We start from the raw sequence: 20,628 nt of genomic DNA on the forward strand, positions 1-20,628 counted from the left end.
CTGATTTGATTGTCTGGTGGGGTGGCAAATAGGGTAAAAGCAGGTAAAAGTCCAACAAAGCCACAAGACAACCCGTGCTGCCCATATATCACAAGCCTTAGAGCATTTCAAAGCAAGGCCTAAATGTCTGCAGCCCCCAAGGACCTCCAAGATCTTCAGAATTATTCTTTCCACCATTTCTTCCTACTCTCAATTCAACTCACATAAGAGGTCAGTAAGGAAGCCATAAATAACAGCCTAAAATAAAATGTCACCAATGTCCAGATAACCCCTCTCCTGCTGCACATCCACTGACAGTGCCCCTTCCCACCTTTCCTGAGCCTCTCAGAAATCTGCAACTAGATGAAATTTAGTGTGTAATGCACACCAAAAAAAACCCAGACAACTGGGGCATGAGGAAAACTGGGGAAAACCACAAATATGTCTCTGAATGTATAATTTTACCTGTGCAAGGGGTATCTTTTCATCCCAACCAGATACTGCCATTTCCATTGGGTGGCTGTGACCATTGGTGCTCAAGACAGGTCTCCAGAGGCACCACCAGATCCCTGGGGCACCAGAGGATCCTGCAGGGGTGGGAAGCTGGCAGGGGAATCAGAGCACATGGCCCTGTGCTTGGGACCTGTCTACTGAGCAGTCTGAGACAACCACAATAAATTTATCTCCAAGAAACCTTGAAGGGGCTGTTTCAGACCCAGTTGACCCAGGTTCACGTGCAAACACCTTTCTGCCTCCCTCTGCAGTTGCCTGAGCCCCTCTCAGCCTCACCACCCCTGTCACAAGGCTTTAGAAGAACTGAGAAAGAGACAATAGAATTCTGAAGTGAAGAGCTCTTTAAATATTAGCTCAGCTGGTATTATCATACATTTTTCCAAGTTCAAACATGATAAAGTGATTTGAGAGTTTGCCAACTCCATATTCAGGGGAAACATGCAGAGAGAGGAGAAATGCTGATATCTTTGATGTAAGTTCTTTTCCTTTTCTTTCTTTTTGTTGACTTTAAAGAGCAGTCTTCTCAAAACTCATTTCAGGAGCCATCAGAAAACACTGGAAATTACACAACAGCTTTAGGAGCACCGAGTTGCAGGTGGCAAGATATTTATTTTCCAAAAGCAGCTAGCCATGAATGGATGAGCTACCCCAAAGAAATGGTTATTTTCTTTGCTATTTTATTCACAGAAAAAGCCCTATTGGGTTTCTGCTATTCAGTCATTTATTATTTAGTGACTGAGAGAGCTGGCTTTTACATTCTGCCCCACATTAGTAAAGAAGAAACAATCCTTAAAAACAAGTTCCTAAAGTGACAATGAACTTCTGGCTCTCGCTATTTAATAAGCAGTTCTGAACATCTCCCTCTCCAGGACTTGCTGTCACAGCTACACACAGAAAAGCACTGGAAAAACAGAAGAATCTGGCAAGGAGGGCCCTGACTTTGATGAGGCCTTCCCCAATTTGGGTTGAGGTTTAGGGGGTCCAAGAGAGCCAAGTTTCATTTCCAGAAGTGAAATCAGCACTTGCAGAGGGGCCATGACAAAAACATCCCCCAGCCCACGCTCAGCCCTTCCCACATTACCTCTGCTTCTTTCATAGAGTGTATTTTGCACAGCTTTTAAAAAAAAAAAAAAAAAAAAAAAAGTTGAATAACCACTTTAAACACAAAGTGTTTGAGATAATTCAAATTTCACCACCTTCCTGTGTCCAGTAAAGTTTGACACCCTGCTAAAAAAATCCCACTAACACACAAACATTCATTAAAATGTAATAATATAGATTAAGTTGATTTAATCCTGCTTCAGAGTGGCATGGAGAAAAAGCAACATTCATTACACTTGGCAGAAGCAGGGATGGTGAGTGGGAGCCAAAGCAGTCCTGGATGCTTGCTTGTTTCCTCATCTTTTTTTAAAGCCTTTTTTATTTTCTTAAATCATTCTGCACTGGCACAGCTCAGTAAATGCAGCAAAGACAGAAGGTAATTACATATCGTGACTCATTAGCAGAAAAAAGGAAAAGTGGGAGCAAAAGCAATAGGTAGGTGGGGGTAAATTTACCACATAATGATTTAAAAGTTTTGGACTCCTGCACACAGGGGGGAAAAAAAAAAGGGAAGGAATTTAGTCATTCAGACTGTGAAATTCTAGGAGACTAAATGTCTACTTAAATTATTTCATCACATATTCATTAGGCCATCCCAGGGAAACGAGTTATATTATTTGATGGGGTTTTAGTTCTTTTCTGGCACCCTGAAGAAGACAAAGAAGAATGGACAAATTGAACAAAAGATGAACAAAGAAAGCAGCAGGGAAAGGAAGGCAGAGAAGTCTTAGAAAAAACAAAAAACCCACAGACCTATTGAGCTATGGCATAAAAATCCAAGGTCTAATTTCAGCCTCTGACACCAACTCCTCCTCCAACCCCAGGCCTGCTCCTCAGTGTCACCAGTCCTCATTTAGCCCCAGTAATGCCAACGCTGCTGTTTCATGCTTGTTTGTCTTCCCTGGGCTACAAATAAATCAGGAGTTATGTTTTAACATGCTTCTTCTATGGCACCAAACACATAAAGGAATTTATCCTCTGAGTCCACTAGACTGTAAAACAAATAAATATAAATAATGATAAAAGAAAAGGAGAAGGAAAGCGAAACACTTACGTGGAAAGTCAGAAAAAATCTTTATTTCATCCATAGTCATTGCCCACAAACTTTTTCTTTAATAACTATGAGTTTGTTGGAGGTTTTTTGGTGGGGTTTTTCTTATTTTTATTAGTCATTTCAACTCTTAAGCTAGTTTCTTTTAGAAAATATAATATATCCCTTTTTGGCTGTATCACAGTAGAGGATACTCTGCTTACTCCCTTCGAATTTTAAAACGTGGACTTAAAGACCCAGGAGAACGGAATAAATTTTCTACTATTTTAAAGAATTATAATGTGTTGGGGAAAGACTGTACTTGGCTGGGAGCTGGTTTATTAAAAGAATGTTGCAGCTAGAGAGTGGAAAAAATAGGACAAAGCATCCAGTGGGAGCCATTGTTCTCCTTAGGGCAGAGCTCCACAGCCAGTTGGGGAGGGAATGGCACAGGCAGAGGAGTCCCAGCCAAGTGCAGGAGATAAAAGCTAATCTGCCCATCATGTAGCCAGATCTCCCCTGCACAGCTGCATCCTCCTATTCAGCTGCTAGGACTGAAATTAAGCCCAGCTTAGCAGCAAATTCACCCTCAGCAGAGGAGGAGCAGCACCAACATCTGGGCAGAAGCACATGGTGGGTGTTGGTTCTGTCCAGTACATCAGCTCTGGGCATGAGGGGCTCCTAAAGATACAAAATTAGAGACATTTGGGTAAAAACCCCAAATCTACAGCTGGGAGCTGGTGGAGTCCCCATCCCTGGAGGTGTCCAAGGAGTGACTGGACGTGGTACTCAGTGCTGGGGGACAAGGTGGGGATCAGAGATTGGACTTGATCTTGGAGGCCCTTGCCAACCTAAATAGTTCTGAGATTCTGGGAACTTGCACCTGGACAACCCAGCTATTCTATAGATAGAGAAATCATCTCTGGAAGACTCCTTTCTGTGAGATTTTTGTTCTCATTAAAAACAAAGTAACAGGATGAAGGGACCAAATACTGAGCAAATGAAAGGAAAGTCTTGAATAAAAATAAAAATACCCCAAACTCCTTCAAAAACAAGTCTAACTTCTTATATTTTAACTCAGACAATTCAGTTTTACCCCAAAGTCCCAAAATCTAGAAGAAGGGAACATTGCACAGACCCATCTCAGTGTGGGAATCCAGGTAGGTAGCAGCAGCAACAGGACTGGTGAGAGCAGAAACTCAGAGAACTGACTTCCTCCACAAGTGACAGATTTTTGTGCAATAGTTTCAGTCTTCAACAAGAGTAATACCAGCACTTAATTTAGGATCCATAATACAAGAGCACAATTTCAAGGGTGGGCCTGAAATTGCCAAGCATCACTATCCTGGAAAATAACCCACAAATCACAGGGCCTTCTGTTATTTAAGTCTGAAGTTCTGGTCTCACCACGACTTTAAGAATAGTAGTTCTTCATATTACCTAATAGTTGTTAGCATTTAATGTGATATTTTTATCTGCTGTGATATAATGTAACTTCTGTGCATACAAAAAAAATTACAAAATTCCAGCCTTCTGGATGTTATAAACATTTACCTCTCAGATTTGCTTTAAAAAATATAATCAAAATAAATAAACCCCCCAACCAACCAAGCAAGGATGAGGAGTCAGCATTAGTGACCCCTCTGGATAAGCCTCTTTGCTGTCACAATACAAACCACATTAAGTGCATTTTGGAGCTCCAAACAATTTCCAGCTTTAATGCAGCCCCAAGTCTGCATCAGATTCCCAGTCACAGCACAACCAGCACTGCAATTCTCTCCAATTTAATACCAGTAATCCCACACAGGAAAGAAATCATAACTCTTAACTATTATTTGCAATGACATCCCCCTTTTCACTCTAAGCACTGTTCTTTAAACATTTCTAAACTTTTCCTATTTCTTCCCTGTGCCTTGATACGAATTTGCCTGTCACTGAAGGCTGTACACAAAGAGAGACACAGACACTGAGCACAAAGATATCAGGAAGTGGTTTTCCTAGCAACAGTAATCATCTGAGAGATCCCAGAACATCCTTCCTATTCATGCAGCATTTTGTGTTTTGAATAGTGCTGACAGGTGAAGTGGATTCATAGTATTTAATACAAAAAATATTGCTGTGGATGGGTATGGCACAAAAGCAAAAATATCCCCACTATTCATGAACAGATGAATTCACTGTTTTCATAACGTTCTGGATTATTCACTGAGGCACAATTTCAAAAGCAGAGACTTTCCCCTTCCCACAGAATGAATAATCCAGTGTACTCTGCTGAAGCAGAGTCACCAGGTGCTTTGCCAATCGTGACTTAGCATCTTCAAAACCTGCTTAGCCAGTCTATCAAACACAACCATCCCATTTTCCCATGAATCCCAGCACTGGGATCTTCTATCTCCTTCCATAATGAGGACACAGAGACCTCCAAGATGCTGCAGTGAGGCCCTTCCTCCAAGGAGACTTAAGTTTTCTTTTCAAGTTACAGATCCAGGTCAAACCTGTTGCTCCAGAAACCGCTGAGCATCTGGTGGCCCTTCCATGTGCTGGGCTCAGGTTCTCTGCCCAGTAGAGCCCTGAGACATGGCCCTAAACTTGGGTGACTGAAGGGATCTCACAGACATGAGCAGGAGCAGACATTAATTATCATGAAAAGGATACAACTATTCTGCTAAACTAAACATGGAAGTCCCAAAATTCTTCTTGTCCTACAGGGACATCTCCCTTGTCCTACATCTCACATCTCAAAATAAATGGGATTGTGAATGATCATGAGCAAAAAAACCCAGAGCAATTTGTTGTCCCTCTCTCCCACTAGTGAGAGATCAACAACCACAAGGATTTTGTTCCTTCAGCTTTTTGCCCTCCCATTTTTACAAGGTTTCAGTCCAGATTTGTCATCTCATGGGAAACCAGACATTCATTCTCTTCCTGGGACACACCTCAGTTGTTTTGTTGCTTTTTCTTACTCATCCACAAAAACCTGTCTTCCAGAATTTTTCCCCCAACTCAATGGATTCCCCAGCTGCATCCCAGCCTGCTCACATGGACTTATCACACACTGACTTACATCTAGAACAATGTAAATCTCTTTCTTCCTGAAGGTCTCTTCAGTTTGTACAAGTGTAATGGATTAATTATTGCCATTCCCTTAAGAAAACCATCCAGTCTCTTCAGAAAATCATCCAGTTCCTATCCTTTCCCTGCACTTTGAGTTGTCAGTGTATTCAGCTCCTTCCTTCCTACCTCCACCTGCACCCCAGAATACATGCTGGAAACATCAACAAATCCTGGGCTATGGGAATGCCAGAGGATGGGACTTATTACCTGAACAATTTGTTACTGGTTCAGGTTTTTATGCATTGAAAGTAATAATAAATTAAATTGAAAGGGATAAATTCAGAACAGATGTGAACAGGTATAACTAATGGGAGTGTCAGAGAAAATTAAACAGTGACAAACAGAGGTGTAAATTACAGTGTCAGATGGAGTTGATTTTAAAGGGACATCAGCAAGGGATGTGGCATTTGGAAAGTACAAGTTACCTGCAACTGAGATACAGGGGGTATGGATTATAAATATGTTTGATAAGAGGAACTACTAACAGGAAGTTGTAAAACAGTAGAAGATTAATCAGCTTCCTTCTGCTCCTTGGAGCCTTTACTTGGGATGTTTTTTCTCCAGTTACCCCCGTCTTTGGCAGTTGATATCCTTTTTATCAACTTAAGCAACTTGTTCCAGTGGGATCTGTACACCTGCTTTGCACTACTGCTGATCCCCCTGCATGACATGTAGGGCAGAAAAATGCAAGACACAAAAGGCCTTCTAACCTCCCTCTTGATAGAGTTCTTCCTCACCCTTAAAAATAAAATCTTGAATTTTTTTAATAAAAATATTTTGAGAGTGTGTCCCATAAAAAGTTATATTAAAACTCTCAAATCACAAGTACTTCATAACCTTCTAGAAATACTCATTGATATTTAAAAACCCCCAAATCCTTCATGGCTTCAAAAATGCCAAGGAGAGGAATGCTGTATTCCAACCAAATCTGCTCCCTGCATCTCACAAACAGCTTGAGTATCTATAATGAGCTACAATAAATCTTTAGACTGAAGCACTAATTAACTTTGGAGTTGCTTGGCTCTCATTATGGATCCAAGTTCCATGGCAGTAGCCAGTCTCCAGTAACTGTCCCATAGACTTTTTAAATGAGGCTGCATTAAATAACTTTATTTTCAAGGACAAGAAAAAGACACTTTGAGACAGCCAAACCCATCACTGCTCCTCTCCAATCTGCCTGTGGAGTATTTGGCCTTAAAACAGTGAGGAAAAGGTGACTTACAGCACTCAGACACTCGTGGAGTCAGAGCTCTGTTCAGACTCTACAACAACCAAACCATCCATTTTGCTGACTGCAGTAATTAGTCACCATTTTGTTTACAAGTGGGAAATAACATTTTACTGTACTTTTAGCAGCTTGGAGCTATCTGAAATACTCCTCCAGCAGCACCACCAGTAATATCTCCTGGAAGGGGCTGTGCCATACCCTGTGGCTACTGACCCAACACTGGATATACAAATCAAAATCAACAGCTCTGGTAACAGATTCCCCCAAAACAGTGGGGCTTAAACTAGGAAAAACCAGAACCAGCTTAATTCAAGGTCTGATTCTACTGGTGAAATCTGGGAAGAGGAAGAGGGGACAGAGGATCAGCTCTTAAGCTCACTAGGAACACATAGTGACAAAAGCTCAAAGTGTCCAAGGTGAAAATGCTCACTGGGGAGATATAGGCTCTTGCTTTAGATGGAGATTCTTCCCCGTGAGGGTGGTGAGGCCCTGGTACAGGTTGCCCAGAGAAGCTGTGGCTGCCCCATCCCTGGAAGTGTCCCAGGCCAGGTTGGACAGGGCTTGGAGCAACCTGGGCTAGTGGAAGGTGTCCCTGCCCATGGCAGGGGGTGGAATTGGATGAGCTTTAAGATCCCTTCCAACCCAAACCATTTTGTGACTCCCAAAGGGGTTACAGCACTGTGTATAAGCAAACATAAAATCAGTGGTATTTCTGCAGGAATAGAGCTTGGCTGCCTCTCCAGAGCCCCAGATGAAGAGGAAAGTGTTGCCAGGTTGGTGCATCAGCATCTTGGGAACAGTGGTTATTTCTGAGCTTGAGATAATCTTCCACTAGATTAATATCCCACCAGCAGCTCCAAGACACAGACATTGCAACTTGGCTACACGACAGCAGAAACCAAGAAACAGCAATACAGGCTCTAAGAACAGCTTTATTCCACAATTCACAGTGAGAATCCACTGGAGTTCTGACACCCACACATGGTCCATGCCCAGCCCACCTCTACCCAACACCCTGGTTGCCATCCATGGGATGGGATCTCCTTGTGGAGAAAAAAAGCCTCTAATGCATTTTTCTTGTTGTGTGGGAGGGGGAATGCTCCCAGATTCACAGCAAAATTAACTTTCATCACAGTTTGTTTTCCCCTTTCCTTCCAAATTAATAGATCAGATCGCAGAGTTTGAGAAGTGATTCTGCTGGCTGTGCCAGGTCATTACCTATAGATATTAATGAAAATCACATTCAAGGTTACAATGAGATTCTTCCTTACAAACTATAGCAAGAATTAATTTGGCTTCTTTTCCCACCACCTCAAGCAAACCAGTGGTGCTGCAGTTCCACAAATAGCAGGGAGTTTTTGGTCCTCGAAGGACAGTGCTCTTTAAATCACCTCTTAAACAAAACATCCCTGGAAAAACGAATTTCAATGCAATTTCTGCAAAACACTGCTTGACAGTGTAAGACATAAGACACAAGACACAGGCATATAATCCAAAATCACATTCCTGATCAATAAACACCTTTACAGAAGCCTGTTGTGGTCAGCAGACATAGGGGCATATGGTTTAATTATTAAGCAAGTTGGCAAGAGTTGGAAGATTATCAATTTTAAAAAATAAAAATCTTTCCTTTAATAAAATGGTTTGGATCTAGTGGACATTCCTTTATTCAATATTTATTATTTCATCTGTCTCCAGATGGGAACAGTGAGTATTTTGATAAATGGATTTAAATTGTTGACTTTACATTTGCCTTTGTTTCCTGCCTGCTTAAAAAGCTGCATGGCAGCATCTTAGACAAATATTTCTCTATAAATCAGAGAAATAGCACTGACTTTTCATACAGGTAAGTTAACTGGAGGGATTACTTCCCCCCACCATTAGTAAAAGTTTAGCCCTAGTACTAAAAGCAAAATTGATGAATCTAAAGGTAGTAAAAAGCACACAAGTCCTTCATTTCTTCCTTTTCTCTCCATTCATAGCCAAATTTTATTGCAAAATAAAATCAATTCACCCAAATTACATAAATTCTGACTTGTATAGAAGACCTACTATTAAAATAGGGAAAAGTGTATTTGTCTTCTCATATTGAGCATCTCCTCACGGGCTGCACAAAAATCATTGGAATTTCAGTACATAAATTTCCCAGATTTCCCAGAAATAAACCACTGCCACACAGCATATCTTTGAGAATTCTACTGTTATTTCTTGGATGTCTAAAGGGTAAAAATGAGCCAGTGCAGCAACACCTATTTATAAACCAACCTGTGGAATAGAAAATATCTATTGAATAGAGCAGCAGGTTCTACTGCACATTCCCGTTTTCAGAGTCCCTTCTCTCAGCAGATACAGTCCTGTGCAAAGTCCATTTCTCACTTCTCCAAGTTCAGACATTCATAAAAATAAATGGCTGGTTTTCTCAGCATAAAGCAAACGGAGGGAAAAAAAAAATCAGCTGCATGAACTTGGAAGCAAACTCCACTGGCACCATTGCTTTTAGCAAGATGCTATCTGACATCTTTTGGCTGAACGAGTCCCTTTTGTGGGGAGGATTGTACAGCAAATATTTCTGAGTAGCATAATGTTTGTTGGATATTGCTCTGTTAGGGCAGCTTGTGTTTTCACTGTATTCTGCTTTTGTATGCGAGGGTGTGGAATTTGTTAATCTAAATAAAACTCAAAATAGACAGCACGGCTTAAAGAGCTGCTGACGCCTGGTGGGAAATTTTGAAAGAGTTCTGTGTCAGAAAGAATCCTCTGCAGGAGTCTATCTCCAACTCTGCTCAGTCTGTAGAGCAAGAGCCTTCCAAGAGGTGGATTTAGTGCTTAACGGGAACACAAACCTTTTCCAGTGCAATGTGACTCACTAACCTTCCTTTGCAAGTGTTTACGTTCATCTTGCCACTGCCAGTGCCCCAAGCTCTGCTTCAGAGGAGGGTACAGAGACACAGGGATGTACTGGTGCAGTATCCTTGTGTTCTGAAATGGGATCAGTTGTTCCCCAAGCTGCAGAAGTGATGCTGTGGGTGTTCTGTACTCAGCATCTCTGGGTAAAACCCCACAGCAAGGACCTGCCCTGGATTCCTGTCCTGATCCCTGCACTGCGTGATCCTGCTCCTTTCTGTGGGTCCCCTGGATGTGCAGATCCTCACCCTCACTCTGCTCATGGCTGGAGAGGGTCACTTTCCCCCTGCAGAAAGCAAACTCAGTTTTCCCTTTGTGAATTAAGTCCCCATATCCAGGTATATGTCCAGTGAAAGGAATTCCATCCCCACATTACATTGAGGATCTCTCTGTGCAGTCTTCTGTTATTTTCAGGACTGTTCCTATAAATTTCTCTCTGTATTTCTTGTTGTCACATGTATTCCCTCTTGCTTCATCTTTGCCCTCAGATGAGGATCAATTGAAGTCTTACACCACAGCCCTCTCCAGATTTCAGTCTGTATCAATGGAGAGACATCCACAGAATTGTCTTATCTGTCCTCTGGAATAGACAGCAAGTACCTGAGCTTTGTTAAACTTAGAACAATTCAGCTCTGGATTTGCATCTTCTGATTTAAAGATGGAAATTTGGTCTTGGAGCAAACATCCATCCTAGTATTTAAAACTAGTAGTTATCTAAAACTAGTTTATTAAAACCCACTGAAAACAGTTATCACCTGTACTTTCTGACTGAAGTTACAAACCCTTCATGAGGAAATTCAGATCACAGCAGCTTGAGTTTTGCAGCAGTGATATTTTAAGTTTCAGAAAATCTTTACAGGGGTTAGTCTGAGTTTAACTGAAATTTTCTAGGCAATGCATCAGTGTAAGCCTCATTTCTTCCTCATCGTGATCTCAAACTTCAACACATATTGCAACAGGAGAATCTGAATACTGTCCAAAAGGGGTCCTGCCTGATGGCTCTGAGCCAGGCAGTGTTTCAGTAAGGTCAGGGGAAGCTACCACACTTGTGCATGACAATGTGTCTCACTGAAAGCTCACCACACTGGAAATCACTGTGTATTTCATGTAATAATTACATGATAAAAACAAATAAGACAAATTTTGATGATTTTTTTTCTTTAAATCTGACTACAGCAATCCACTTTCATTCTTAGAGAACTGGAGATGTCTCCATTACTCACAGCCAAGCCTACCAAGAATGACTTGGCAAGTACTAAAGATGAATCACAACACAGCTCTGCAGTCATGAGCCCATTGTGAATGGATTTAGTTATTTTTCTAATATGCTTGTTTCCAATATGCAAAGCTTAAGAGAAATAAAGAATTCATCTGAAAAGAGGACATAGAAGGAGAAATGCTCACCTGTGTTGGGTCCTGTACTTCACACAGGTAGGAAACAGGTGACTAGACAAAGCAGTTCCATTAAAACTCAGCATCATCTTATGACAACTGTGAGCCTGGGGGGTATTTTGGCTTTGTTTACTTTTTGAAACAAGAAGGAAAGTTTGAGGTAGAAAAACACACTGAAATATGACTGGAGCTGATCTGGACTGTCACCCACAACACAGGACAATCTACTGAGCACTAACTACCGGTTTCAATCGAATTAATTTCTAATTGAAGGTATTTCAGCTTCTCAGCCTATCTGAGCAGAGGTTTGGAATCTCTAAGATTCCTGGTTCTGAAAGCCATTGCCTTGGGAACCCTTCCTTTTCTCTCCCTGTTCAGGTAGCCTGTGTTACCTGTGTCCAAGCTCCCACTGCTGCCTGGCATTGCAAACTCAATCAAGGCTTTGGGGCGGGCAGTTCTCACCTTTTTTTGTTCCTTCCTTTTATTCCTTCAACTGAGCTGAGTCTATGGGACTGTTAGACTCAAACTGGTGTGAGAGCAGACTCAGGGGCCACAAATCAGAGAAAAAACTGACTGTGAAAGCCTGTCCTGTCACTCACCAGATCCCAATTCTTTCAGCTTTTCAGTCATAAAGCTCATCCCCATCACAAAAACAGAGCGAGGAGAGCTCTGTGAGGCTGATTGCAGGAGCTGCCACTGCGAGAGCTTCCTTCAGTAGAGAGGATTAGAGCGGCCTGAAAACGTCAATCAGATATCAAAGATACATGAAGATTGAAAAATAAAACGTATGATTTATAAAAATAAGTCTTTGGGAGACACGCTTCAAGTACCTTGCAGAAATTTAAGAGAAATATGTCCCCAATAAACACAATCTACTGTCCAACTTTAATATTGCCACTGATAGAACTCCAACCAATACAAGAAATAAAACTCCTAAACCCTCGCCGGTGTTTAATTTCCATTTACCATGAGTGTCCCCTACAGCTGATCTGAGCTCATCCACCTCCCACCAACCAGGTTCTCTACACCATGGAGACAATTCTCACAGTCAAGAACGTGCTGCTGTTTCTGTTCTCACACAGGAGCTGCACCAACCCCCCAGCACAGCCCCTGCCTGGTGAGTTTTCTGTTGTTTGGGTTTTAATTCACTTTCCTAAGATTGCTTTTCATTCACTTTGTGACAGGTAGTTATTTGTTTGCAGGGTTCCATTTGACATTTATTGTTAGTGTAAAACACTAATAATAATAATTAGTGCCTTTTTAGAGTTGTCTGAGGTTTTAGTGCTGGTGCATTGTTAATATAAAACATCCCAGTGCTTTGCTGGATATAGGATAGTATGATAGTATTTAAATATAACAAAAGGGCTCATTATACTGAGACCAGATTGCAGTATCTTTGCAGTATCCTGTTAGCAAGCCAAGATTTAACATCCCCTAAACTTGTCTGCAATGGTAATACTTTCTGGAAATGGGAAAAAAAAACCCTACCAAAACCACACCAAAAACAGCTAAACAAAACTAAACCCCAAACACCACTGTTATTCACTTAGAGTTGAAGAGCTAAAGTAAGTTTCATGAATAGGGGATGGGCATCAGTGAGAATATTGAATCCTACAATTACTCTGAGAGCCTCAAGGTACTCCAAACATGCTTGTGCAGACACATCCTGTATGGGGACACATCATTCAAAAGCACTTCCTAGTTACCCCACTTATTCCATCATATCTCAGAATCATTTTCATAACATGATCAATTAGGCTCTGGACAACACCTTTGGAACATCTCATTAAAATATATTTGCAATAGTATTGTGGATTCACATTAAGCACGTTGTCACACACCTTCCTTGGCTGGTTGCTCTTCACCACCCCACTTACCCACAGCAGTTTTTCCAGTTTCCTCTGTTATATCAATATTTTTACAATTACCATCTACTTTAGGGGATATTCTTTGTTCTAGAAGGAGTAAATTGAGAAAAATTTCCCATATAGAGATGACTAGATACAGTTTTTAATATCAGGAATCATTTAAAACTCAATGAAATAAGATATGCTGGTTTGAGCTATGTGACATTCCAACAGATGTTATATAGACACTGAAAATCAGGCTCCAAGTGTGATTGGCAAATGTCTGGCCCATAACAAGCTTGTTCTGAGTCTTTTCTCCTGCAGTTCACCTCTAATCATAGTTGAAAGTTAGAGTCAGTTCTCATTTCATCTGGGGAAGCTCAAGGATGATCTCATCTCTGTAGAACTCTGGTTTTGGACAGATCTTGTTCCAGGCAAGATTCAGAAGTCAGATCTGTGCCAGCTGACATTGCACAAGTGAAGCCCAACTTACAACTGAGGAAGAGCTCCCCCTTTATCTTCTAATGGAGTCAGGTCACAAGGGGAGAAAAGGAACAGGGAAACCTTCAATGGAAGGTCAAAAGAAAAAGCAGAGTTGAGATTGAAGTAGCTGAACTCATGGGGAAAAGAGTCCCACACAATTATTACTTTAAAAAACAAACATGAAGAGTTGGGCCAGGTTGCAAAGTGAGCTCCAAAAATTCTTGCCATAATTATACGAGCAGAAAGACCAAATAATAGGAAGGAAAGAAAGAATTGCTCACTTATTCCTTTATTTCCCTTTCTTTCAAGAGCCAACTCATTCTAACTCGAGGAAATAGCATTTATTATGACAAACTGAGCCTCGACAAGATCCGTCAGGTTCAGCTGCACTGCACACTTAAGGTACACATTTATACTACAGATTGGGAGAAGAGACATGTGAAACAAGAATTTCAATATTGAGCCCTGCTAGATCTTCCAGGCTTCCTGCCTGAACACATGTTGGCATGAAGTGCTTGTCTGCATGATCTTGACAGTCCCAGAGTTAAACTACTCCCTTTTCCCATCTGTCCATTCCCAAGGCCATTGGGCAGCACCAACTCCCCAGACATCCAATGTATTCTTCATTTTGGGAGTTACATACCCAGCTGACATACTAAGCACTTACTGGTTTTAATTCCAGTGCTCCAATAATGGAATTTAAGAAACCTTTCTAAAAGAAATTCCACTTTGTGCCAACTGCAACCTCTGAGCCAACAGCTTCTCTTGGGTTCTTACTCTGCCCAATCCCCTCAAGGTTGCAGTAGCTTGAGAAGGAAATGACAGGTGGTTTTTTGGTTGTTTTTTTTGCCTCTTTGGATGGAGCAAAAACTGCTGAAATAATTCTGGAATTCACACATTTATTTTCCACCATATTTGACAAGAACCACAAGAGAGCCTGGAAGGATCCATAAAGGTCCAATAACCTCCAAAGCCTGAAGGATGCATGAAAATACAGAAGTACTGCCTTGCAAACTGGAGTAGCTGTTGGCATTGCTAGGAAGTCTAGAAAGGATCACAACTGATACCATTAAAATATATTCCAGAGGAAAAAGCAGGAATTAATACAAATTTTCAGTAAAAAGAAAAATTAGGCTAACTTTGGGAATTTTAAACGCTCCATTTCAAATACCTTGCTTTAAACTTGTAAAAAGGAAAAAAAAAAAAAGGGTAAATACTATGTCAAATATTTGACTAAGAAACCAACTTATTTTTATTTTATAAAAAATATGAAGTTGGCCCTTTTACCTTGATTCTCCTGTGAAAATGTTTGGAAAGCCCAGAAAGCTTAGTTAGCTTTAATTGTGGCCTAACAAAGCTGGGATGAATCTTTGTTTTCCATGGTTTTAAACATCCATCCAGATGTGCTGTTGACAAGGACAGAAGCAAAATCTTGGGGGGGGCAGGGGACAGGCAGAAAAAAAGAAAAGATAAAGCCAAAATCTGCTGAAATCTGTTTTGATTCTGTGACCCAGATACCAGCAGGGAAAAAACAAACGTTTGCTGGATGTTACACTTGGCTTTTCTCTTGCAGAGCTGAGCCTTAAATGACCCTGGAGCATCCATTTGCTGCATTATAAATTTTCTCAGAAAGCATCAGAAGTCAAGATATTCCCACTGATGGGCTTGTCTTGAAAAACAGAGCTTTATGGAGGGTGACAATTCCTGGTTACAAATGGGCAACTTCCATAGTTTTGTCTCTACTAGAGGAAATTAATATTAAAGTTCTAAGGATAAAAACTTTCCCAAGATAAAATATAGATGCTGAAGTTAATTTGTTTAATTTATTATTGTATATATTGGAAAAAGCTTTGGGCAAAATGAAGAGTATTTTGAAAGAATTCTCTTTTGCTTTCTGTGCTTTCTACCCCCTCCAAAATTCAGCAAATTCTGAAAAAGCACAAATCAGTTTTTCCACACAGAAACTGGAGAATGTTGTCAAAAAGTTTTTCCAGCTCCCAGTTAAAAGCCTTTCCCTCCTGCAGCTGCATGGTTTTACATCTCAGGTTCTCCCAGCATTATGACAAAATCCACCTGATGGGATTTGAACCCCCAGCCCTGTGTGACTTCACCTGCTGTGGGTGGGCTGAGCCATCTGTTCAGGGGAGAAGATCCTGTGCTTTGCTCAAGTTTCCCCCGTTTCCCCAATCTTTCCCCCCCTCCAAGCTACACAAAACTGTTTCCTCATTCTCCTCTGTGACCCATGAGTGGTTTCCACCATCCTGCACCCGTGATGTGATGTGGGGTGACATGATTGATGCAGCCTGACCTGACACGTCGTGACGCCGCTTGTCACATGTGGAATTCAGCAAGAAAAGCTAAATAACCAACCCTGACATGTTCATAATAACTGAGGATTCCTCCTTTCCTCATTATCTCCAAATTACCTCAGCATTTACTACAGAAATGTTGTTGCCATGAGAAAGCAAGTTACCTGCTCTTGAGACCACAACAGCTGGACTGTGACCCCAAAATCTTTACATGGGAGTTTTCTTCCCCCAAAAAATTTTGACAGAGCAAAGACTCAAGACTTAAATTTCAGATTCCCCACTACCAACATGAAGCAGGGTGCACATTTCGTCCCTCCTGTAAATCAGGGAATGCAAACAGCTTGTCACTCCCCTGGAGATCAGCAGGTACCTTCCACAAAGTGCCGAAAGCTGAGCCAGTACTAATGACTCTGCATTTCCTTTCAGTGGATGCTGGAGTCCTTTCTTTGAGTGTCTATTGAAGAGGCAAGAAAAAAAGAATGGAAATCAAGATTCTGCATAGCTTACTTGCAGTTCTAATGTGCTGGGTGCTACAAAGCAGCAGAGTCTGGCATTAGCAGTATGCACTTTGTGGCTTCTCTGCTTCTAAGATGCTACTTTTATCCCTAAAAAAGTGGTAAAGGTCCTACAGCACCTCACAGGCAGCTTTAATAGCCATTACACACTTATTTTCCCAGAACATTCTTTCTTTGGAGCTGCATTTAAGGCATAAGAGTCCAAGAGGAGCCTACAGAAATATCCTGGTTCTCCAGAAAGCATCCAGGGCTCCCTGCTCTGCTTCTCACAGCAACCACTGAAGGGCTTCAGCAACATCAGTGGGAGCAGCATCAGATCAGGAGCAACCCAGAGCAAACAGAGCCTGTTTTTTTTCATGCTCAAGTCATCAGGTGAGGGAAAGTAAAGGTTAGTTGACATTTTAATAAGAGTGATTTGAAATAATTCCAGTTGGTGCCACTTTCAAGGAGAAAAAATATTGTCCAAATGGCAGAGTTGTCAGCAAACACCGGATAACACCCAGTCTTTGGGTACTTCCAATATCCTCCACCAACTACAGGCAGAAGCATCCCTAAGTTTTAACTGATGCCGGACAAACCCCTAAACTGCTTTCTGGTAATTTTTAGCACCTTTCCCAAGGCAACTTGGCACCTGCTCTCTTGGGACACCTCATTTCTCCTCCAGGGTCTACCAGCATTATAGGAGACTAGGTAAAGCAGGTTCCCATGAAAACCCTTCTATCCAGGGCTCTCTTAAGATTTCCTGAACATTTTTAATGTTCCTACATCCATTACTGCTTGCTTAAAGCGTTGCTCTGTCCCTACAGAGGCAGTTGCATCCTTTCTTCCTAGAAATGACAGCCAGAAACAGCTGTCATCATTTTGGACTCACGAAAAAAAACAAAACCAAAAAAAGCACAAAACAAACAAAGATAAAATCACAAAAACAACCACAACCTAAGACAAGACCAAAAACTACCTAGTCTGTGGAGGAAAATAAGACACAATTGAACAGAGGTTGAAGTCCTACAACTATGAAGTGACACAGTGGGAGGGCCCAGCAGCCAAAGACTTTAGATTGGCACTAGTCTGAAGTGGCAGCTTTTACTCTAAGAGATAAACCAGATTAATTATTGCTCAAGACTTAGTGTATTGCTGGAGCTTGCTGAACAGTCCGGCAAAAAAAATGGGATCAGGCGATAAGGAAGTGAAAAGCTCCTGGAAGTATAAACAAGCAAGGGCAAACTTGAACTATATTTTAGTAAACACATGCCTCTGTGGCCAGCTAATATTTCAGACATCAATTACCAGCACTGGCCTCGAGTGCAGCAGTTGTTGACTTTGAAGACTGGAGGTGATACTGTTAAATAAAGCAGCTCCATTGTGATAAATCCAACTACACCAAAACCAACCCCGGAAGGGTCTGATCCAAGTCTATTTGACTTCAAGATCAAAACAATCTGACTAAAATTTTCTAAGGGCCAGTCTAATGGCTTTTCTTTGCTAGACAATGTTATCATAGGCAAATATCCACACAAAGAACAGGGCAGGGATCAGCTCCGGTGCTCCCGAGCAGCGGCTGCGGAGCAGGAACACCGTGCTCGGGTTGTGTCTGTTGAGTCACTCGGCTGTGTGGTGGTGTTTGGGCACAGTGATGTTTTACACTGCTCAGACCTACAGAACACATGATTCCTGCATTGATCATCTGTGTCCCACAAGGGTTTCAGATATGGGCTGACAGTTGTGTATTTGGGGTGGGCAAGTCAAGCTCGGAGCTGAATTTTCCCTGAAAACGAACAGCCACACAAAACAGCAGCAAATCCAACTGCTGACAATCTGAAAAACTGTACAAGTCTACTTCAGGCTGAAGTTAAGAGTGAATTTGTTTTACTTGTCTGTTTGTTGAAACAAAGTTTTGAAGAAAGATTCACCTTCATGAAGCCACAGAATCACAGAATATGCTGAGTTGGAAAGATCCACAAGGATCGTCAAGTCCAACTCCTGGCCCTGCACAGAACAATCACCAAGAGCCACCCCATGTGCCTGAGGGTATTGTCTGAACAGTTCCTGAACTGTCACACATTTCTTTCATTTTCACCACTAGTCTTAGATCATCCATAAAAACAGGTAGGAAAAGACAATTAAAAGCTATTCATTCATCACGAAGCTTGACGATATGTTTTATAGACAAATTCCTTCCATCTTGAAAAAAAATCCTGCAGCTTTAACATAGATATGGTGGCTATTCCTCAGCCAAGAGCAAAACAAAGTTGTAGGGTCACAAAGACACTTTATTGGTACAACACCAACTCCAAGAAAAAAATTTGCTTTTAGCTGTTGTAGAATCAACCTGCACCAGGATCTAGCGTCTGAGTGGGACTAAAGCAGAACTGGGAGGTCAACACACAGCTGAGCTCACCAGGCTGGGCCTGGGTCCCCAACAGGCAGAACTGAGCCACATTCAGATCTTGGACCAGTGTCTCATGGATACACACGTGGCACATTCATATCTCACACACAGCTTTATCTAGGGTGAAACACTGCATAAACACCTTTGTAGTAACCAACTCCTTCCAGTTGTGTGCCAGCTCAAGCTTAAGCTCAGGAAGCCCAGTGCAAAGCTGAGCTGTGGTGACTGAAACCTTCTTATGATAAATGCTCACCAGGAAAAACTGGTACAAAATCAGTCACAACCCTCCTAATATTTGCATTTTCCTTATACAGGAGAAATTCTTCTACAGGTCTCCCAGTCCTTCTCATACACCACAAAGCCTTTAAAATAGTAATAAGATCTATTGACTTCCACTGGTTTGTCTAATGTAGCATTTGTAACCCTGTTAAAATCCCTTTTTCTGCCTCCAGTAATTTCTGGTATCTATACTAGAATACATAGGGGAAGATAGAGTAAAAAATTCAACTTAGAGTTGGAGAGTCGCTCCCCACCTTTTTAAGAGCCTCAGCTTTCAAAAGGGAAGCTTTTCCATCTCATGTAGTCACTGTTAGCAGCTTGTGACATTTCTAGTCTGTCCAGGGTGTAACTAGTACATGACAGGTCAAGTCTGTCACCTTCATAAAAGCAAAGAACATCTACACTGGCACACTACACTGTGCAGTCCCCCTGAGAATTACCAATGTCACACCAAATATCATCAGCAATATTTATCTTCTCTTCATCTCTGCCATTTGTAAGAGCTTCCAAAAATTTCAGATTATATTTACATGGGGACAGCTTTCTGCATACTCTGGTGATGTGAGTGCCATAAACCAAAGCTTGAATCCACGAGATTTAATTTGTCCTTGTGGCAACTATAATTAAAATACAGCTCTCTTTGGGGAATACCTGGAAAATTAAAGTTATTGTTGTCATTGTAATTAATTAAATATCATCATACGCTCGCTCTTAAAAAATTATCACTCTTCAGATTTGATGCTCCCTGTTATCCTCATTAAGTAAATGGTGAAATAAAAATGAGTTAATTGCAAGCAGATGAATTAATGATTAGCCACAAATATTTTCAATTGAATTCTGTAACCAGCAGGTTACATGTCCTGGTACACAGGGCCCTACTTTGGGCTCACATGAAGTCAGTGCTGCAATCAGGAAACTTTCCTCTATTCACAGAAAGAGTCAGATAAATCAGGGGGAGGAGGGGAAGGTAAATGATTCTCATGGAGCTGGTCAAGGATTTAGCAAGGAAACAATAATATGGGCCCATCCCAGACACATCAGATATGGCATCACCCTAAATGAGAAGTGATACAAAAAGCAATAGATAATTTCTGCAAGTGAGATGGGGGATAATAATGGGCCAAATTTAGAGTGAAGCAAAGCACTGGAGTCCTCCAGGGAAGCCCTTATGCTTCCCTGATTTCCAGGCCAGTGCCAACACTGGCACAGCACACGCAGCATGGGAGATGCTCTTCCTGATGTGTTGGATGTTTCGCCAACTGTATTTCCTTCTCTTCCTCCTGTCTCCACCCCAGCATGTTCCTTGTTGTGGCAGGTGCAGGAACATGGGCTCCATGGCCAGATGGGCAGCCCCCAGGAGTTCTCCCATGTCAGCAATTTGCCAGAGGTTTGTCTCGTACCCCTTGACCTGCTGCAAAACTACCCCTCCAAAGGAGCCCAATTCCCCAGCCCCAACCCTTCTCACCATTTCTGTTGTTCAGTCAACAGGAAAAAAAAAAAAAAAGAAAGAGATTGATTTGGAGGCAAGATTCTATTTATTTAACA

Source organism: Corapipo altera, unplaced genomic scaffold (assembly GCF_003945725.1).
Source record: "Corapipo altera isolate COAL_440 unplaced genomic scaffold, ASM394572v1 64, whole genome shotgun sequence".
NCBI lineage: Eukaryota > Metazoa > Chordata > Aves > Passeriformes > Pipridae > Corapipo > Corapipo altera.